The sequence below is a fragment of the Sinocyclocheilus rhinocerous genome, unplaced genomic scaffold (genome assembly GCF_001515625.1).
Source record: "Sinocyclocheilus rhinocerous isolate Xijiao unplaced genomic scaffold, SAMN03320098_v1.1 scaffold3340, whole genome shotgun sequence".
NCBI lineage: Eukaryota > Metazoa > Chordata > Actinopteri > Cypriniformes > Cyprinidae > Sinocyclocheilus > Sinocyclocheilus rhinocerous.
The window spans coordinates 416,046-422,564 of record NW_015645073.1 but is presented as its reverse complement, the minus strand read 5'-3'; positions in this window follow the sequence as shown (position 1 = coordinate 422,564).

The following is a 6,519-nucleotide window of genomic DNA, read 5'->3' as shown; positions in this document are numbered from 1 at the left end:
TTTTTTTACAGAAATTATGTTTTGATTTATGTTTTTGATTATTGAGCTGCAGGTTTAGGCTCACTTAAGTGACTGCATTTTTCCCCCCGTTTTTTTTACAAAAAATAATTTATTTATGTTCTGATTATTGTTGAGCTGCAGGTTTAGGCTCACTTAAAGTGACTGCACTTAATTTAATTAAGAAGAATTAAAAAAAAAAATTTATTATTTAGCCTGACATTTTTACTGTTCCAAAATGTTCAATGTTTTCTTAAAAATAAAATGTATTGTGTTCAGTGGAACAAAAGTTGTTTTTATTACCCAGACATTTAAAAATAGCATATTTTAGAGCTGTAATCCCAATACCGTGATACCGTGAAACCGTGATATTTTTGTTTTATCTAAGGTTATCATACCGTCAGAATCTCATACCGGCCCATGCCTAAATGAAGGTGTGTAGTGGAGATGGATGGGGACTCTTTTCCTTCCCCTCCAGGTGTTTCTGTACGAGGGAATCAGGCTTGAATATAGTCGATCGATATAGGAGAAAACACCAGAGTTCATTACCGGCAATATAAATTTATCATTATAAACACTCCACGTTTCACTCATCCGTATTAAATATAGGGTGAACTTAGGTAAATTGGGACACTTTTTGCCACAGAAATGACTAGGAAAAAATGGTTCTGAATTAACCTTAGCAAAAGAATGGTTATATATACGACGGTCCAGCAAACGTCAGTGCAGATATGAGGTGTGTGAGTGAACGATGAAGGTTTTTTGTTGTTTTCATGTTGCCTCTCTCTCTCTCTCTCTCTCTCTCCCTCTCTCTCTCTGTCGTTCTCTCCATGACAGATGTTACGATGTCTCGAGGGTTTTTATTGGACAGTGCAGAAAGAACGGTGGAGCTGTTAATATTTATCTTTCGCTCACACACACACACACACACACACACACTCATTCAGTCAGAAGCCCTTCTTGTGACCTTCGTAAGTGTCATTACAATGGCTGGCAGACTGAATGGTGAAACACATACTATAATGGACACACACACACACACACACACACACACCACGTAGACATATGGCTTACTCATCTATGGATAAATCACAACCTTAATGTGGTTGGTTGATGAAGCATTAAAACAATTAACGGATAGAGGTCATTTGAGATGGGAATCTCTGTAATGGCCGAATTGTCATTGTATCGTCTGAGCTGATCTCTCTAACAATGATCCAAACACTTCACAGAGATCTTTTGACATTCAAACACATTCTTTAAAGGAACAGTTCACTAAAATTTAACATTATGTCATCATGTACAGACCCTCATGTTTATTTCTTCAGTTGAAGGGATAGAATGTTGGTAACCAAACAGTTAACGGTAGCCATTGGCTTCCATAGTATTTTTTAATTTTTCCGTACTATGGAAGTCAGTGGCTACCGTCAACTGTTTGGTTACCAACATTCCACACACAATGAAAGTGAGCGCTGTGATATTTGGGGTCAAGCTCTGAAATATAACAAAAAACATCATGGAAGTTATATTTGAGGACGTTGATATCAAACTTGATTTCAATTAGATTTCAGAGCTGCATACAGCAGAGGGGGGAATTTCCACTGAATTATAAGAATAACAGTAACAATTTAAATTGAAATTTCATTTTGCTCCATGTTCTAGTTTGTTGTAATAAACTCTTCTGGTGTTTTTCATCATTTATGAAGTAGATTTGGAGTTTAATTAAAAAGCTGCATGAACATTTATTCAAATTCTACATGTAAGAAGGACAATTAAACCAGTTTGGAACGTCATAGACGTAGATAAAATGACAAAAAATTATTATTCATTAATATTATTTATATAATTTATAGTAATGTAATGCACTGCTATTTTAATATCAATGAGATAATATTATAGTTTTAATTCCTATTTTGAATTATATATATATATATATATATATATAATGCAATGTTATTTTTGTATCACTGAGATAATATTATAGTTTTTATTAATATTTTGAATGTTATTTTTATATTTTCAATTTTCATTTAATTTTAGTTAAAGATTTAGTCATTTTTTTTGTGTTTATCTAAATTTTGACGTTTTCCGTTGAACGTTTTCCAAGACTGCATCAAAATGCAGTAAAAACAGTAATATTTTGAAATATTATTACAGTTTAAAATAAACGTTTCTATTTTAAAACATACAGACATACATAAAACATATGAAAACATCTGATTTACTGCTCAAAGAACATTTCTTATTATCAATGCTGAAAAGAGGTGTGCTGCTTAATATTTTTGTTAAAAATGATATATTTTTTAAGATTCTTCGATAAATAGAAAGTTCAAAAGAACATCATCATATTTGAAATATAATTTTTTTGTAACATTGTAAAGGTCTTTACTGTCACTTTTGATCAAGTGAATGTGTCTTTGCTAAATAAAAGTATTAGTTCAGTAAAAAAAAAAGATCCTCTGCTGACCCCAAACTTTTGAACAGTAGTGAACAACTTCATGTTCTTTCCGGAGGAAATGTTTACATCAGTAGTGCTAAAGCATGCGGTTGAATGGTGGCCTGTGAACCATGAATACAAGCAGGGAGGACATGAAACGTCTCAGGTTACTTATGTAACCATGGTTCCCTGAGTAGGGAACGAGACACTGCGTCCTCTAGGTTTCCCATAGCGACCCCTAGAGGACGCAGTTCGAAGTTCCCATGAAAGGGAACGTCTCAGGTTACTTATGTAACCATGGTTCCCTGAGTAGGGAACGAGACACTGCGTCCTCTAGGTTTCCCATAGCGACCCCTAGAGGACGCAGTTCGAAGTTCCCATGAAAGGGAACTTGACATTTTCTGCCAAATTGAACCCGTAGAGCTCTGAATTACTATCATTGTAAGTCTACTGTAGTGAATTGGTAGAAGTGGTGTTTTGAGCAGTGATTGTTTTTTTTAATGGTCATTTGATGATTTATGATTTTTTTGGTTTGTTCATTATAAATATAGCATTGGCTGTTTTCAGATGTTCGTCATAAATATAGCATTGGCTTTATCTTCTGCTCTCCTGTACTGTTTCTGAATCTTCGTGAAACATTTGTCCTAATCTCCGACCTGCTCTCCCAGAACTATTCTCTTATGTTTCCCAAACATCATTTCTTTTAAATGTTTAACTTGACACACTCCTGCAGCGTTTCATTGGACTTCCTCAAAACACATTTGAGATATACCGGCATATTTAATGCAGCATTCGCTTTGTTTAGCTGGAACTAATGTCGTAATCCTTCCTTTGTTCTTGTGTATTCCATAAAAATGTCACATCTAGATCTCATCCAGTGTGCGATTAAAAATGTGTGTCACAAAGGCTTTCAAGAGAGAGACACAGGCACGTGAAGGTGATTTCTTATGCATAGCATGTTAATGTGTCTGTGTGAGTGGATTGGATTGGTCTATACATCGCTCAGCTCAGAAGACAATAGATCATTTTGTTTTATAAAGCCTTCCTGGCTGCATCTTGAATCATACGACACACACAACATCTGGAGAAGAAGGAAGAATTCTCCATAGAGTATGCAGGCACAATGCATTTGTGTTCACGCACACACACACACACACAGTGCTTTTGCCCATTTTGTCTGACCTTGTGGTGAGAAATCCCATGAATGCAACCACATTAACCCTTCTAACACACACATAAACATACATTTTAATTAGAAGTGTTATAATATATAATTAATATAAAAAATTATATTTATATCTAAATGTGTTTTTATATATATTTTTTAAACATTTTAGATATTAAATAATATTTCTCTTTTTTTAATTTTTTTAATTTTTGAAAGATTTTTTGCATCTAATAATTTATCTAAAATAATTATTCATTTCTTTATATAATTTATTAATACGATGCAGTGTTATTTTGGTATCATTGAGATATGATTATTTTTTATTAATATTTTGAATCAGTTTTGAATCATTTTAGTTACATTTTTAGTAATTTAGTTTGTTTTTATATATATATGTCTATATAGTTTTTATAAATTTTTCTTTCAGTTTTAGTTATTTTAGTACATCAATTAAAACTGAGAACAAAAATTAAAATGAGAATGGTTGTCTCGTAAATAAAGAAATTTTTATATTTTATTTCAGTTAACGTTTATTTCAAGTAATGAATTGTTTTAATGGTTTTAGTTTTAGTATTAGTTAACTATAATAGCCCTAATATATTATATATTCATTTGTATTGTATATTAATATTAATTATATATATATTCATAATGTAATTTGTAATTTATATTAATATTATATCATTTACATAAATAATTTATTTATTTATACATTGTATTATTATTACTTTTTTTTTTTAACCCACATTCAAGTGATGTGCCGTGATGTACCAAACTGCTTTTGTTCAATAATATGGAAGTTAAACAAACAATATACTAAGTAAAGCAGTATGCATTATTCCACATTAAACATTGTTAAACAATAGTATGCTACATTGTCACATGACCTGCATGTTTCATTCAGTGAGTAATGTCCAGTTATCATCTTTGAAATAATAAAAAATGCTATTTGAAATTGTAATTCAAATTTTACAAATGCCTTAACTTTTGCCAGTCCGATCAAATAATCAGTCAGAAGATGTCAACATTGCGACTGATGTTACTTCACGTTCATCCTAATGGAAATGAAATAATTGCATTGCACATTGCATTGTGGGAAACAGTATTCTGTGCAATGTGTTCTATTGAATACTGCAGATTTAGCAAATGTAGTAGGTCAATATAAAGAAAAAATGCCTTATAAACATATTATGCTGCAGTAAAAATACCCTCAATATAGCCACTGACTTCCAAAGTCAGATTTTGTAAAGCTTTTTCAATGCCTAATTTTCATTTTAGGGCTTTTCTCAGCAAATATTGATATGTGATTAATTTGATTGATTAAATGCCATACCATGTAATTAATTCAATTAAAAATTTGCAAATGATTGACAGCCCTAATTTTAATGCTTTCTGGTTCTCCTTTGTTGGATAAAACACCTTGTAGCAAAGCAGCTAAAGACAGGGAAGTCTTAACTTGGACCTTCATACGCTTCTGCTGAGAGAAAACAAGAGAGTGAATGATATGTTTCAGTCGAGGTGGGAAAAGGGCTTCTCACATTTCACAGTGTGGCCATTTGAAGGCTCATGGGCCTTGAGTCGACTCTTTAGGTTTTTTATGGTTGGCCCTCTGAGGTCGTAACATCTACAGCGATGATGCGATGAGACAGTCTGCCACCTGTGGTCTCACTCAAGTCTCCGTGAACCTGCATGCACACACATACATGCATGATAATTTTTCCATATGCACACACACACACACACACTTATCTGAGCAGACAGCAGGAACTGAAGTTGAGAGAACATCATATGAAAACTCACAAGTTGCACCTTATGATTTATTATTTTGATTTTGAATGCATTTCGTCTAATTACTTTGCAAAATCCACTAGTAATTTATTGAGCATAGCTGCCTATTATATTCTAGCTTATGCTAGATATTTAATGACAATAAGATGTATTGTATTGGAACAGGGCCTAAGAAAGTCTATAATACCTGTGGGAAGCGATCCCATTCATCTCAATGGCAGTTTGTACGCTTGTGCAGGACTCCAAGGAAGGAGGAAGAAAGGAGTCCATTTCACACTTTTAAGAGCTTGCAAAACAAAATCAGTCACTATTAAACATCTGCAATGAATTTGCAATATATATGTTGCTTGCAACCAGGACTATTATAGTTAGCTAAAACTAAAACCATAAAAAAATCATTTTCGTTACTTAAAATAAACATTAACTGATATACAGTGGTGTGAAAAAGTGTTGGCCCCCTCCCTGATTTCTTATTTTTTTGCATGTTTGTCACACTTTAATGTTTCAGATCATCAAACAAATTTAAATATTAGTAAAAGATAACACAAGTGAACACAACATCCAGTTTTTAAATGAAGGTTTTTATTATTAAGGGAAAACAAAACCCAAAACTACATGGCCCTGTGTGAAAAAGTGTATGCCCCCTAAAACTGCATGTTGTGTTTACTTGTGTTATCTTTGACTAATATTTAAATTAGTTTGATGATCTGAAACATTAAAGTGTGACAAACATGCAAAAAAATAAGAAATCAGGAAGGGGGCCAACACTTTTTCACACCACTGTATGTGACCTTGGACCACAAAACCAGTCATAAGGGTTAATTTTTCTAAATTGAGATTTATACACAAAGCTGAATAAATAAGCTTTCCATTGATGTATGGTTTGTTAGGATAGGGCAATATTTGGCCGAGATACAACTATTATTATAAATCTGGATTCTGAGGGTGCAAAAAAATCTAAATATTGAGAAAATCGCCTTTAAATTTGTCCAAATGTAGTCCTTAGCAATGCATATTACTAATCAAAAAATAAGTTTTGATATATTTACAGTAGGAAATTTACAAAATATCTTCATGGAACATGATCTTTACTTAATATCCTAATGATTTTTGGCATAAAAGAAAAATC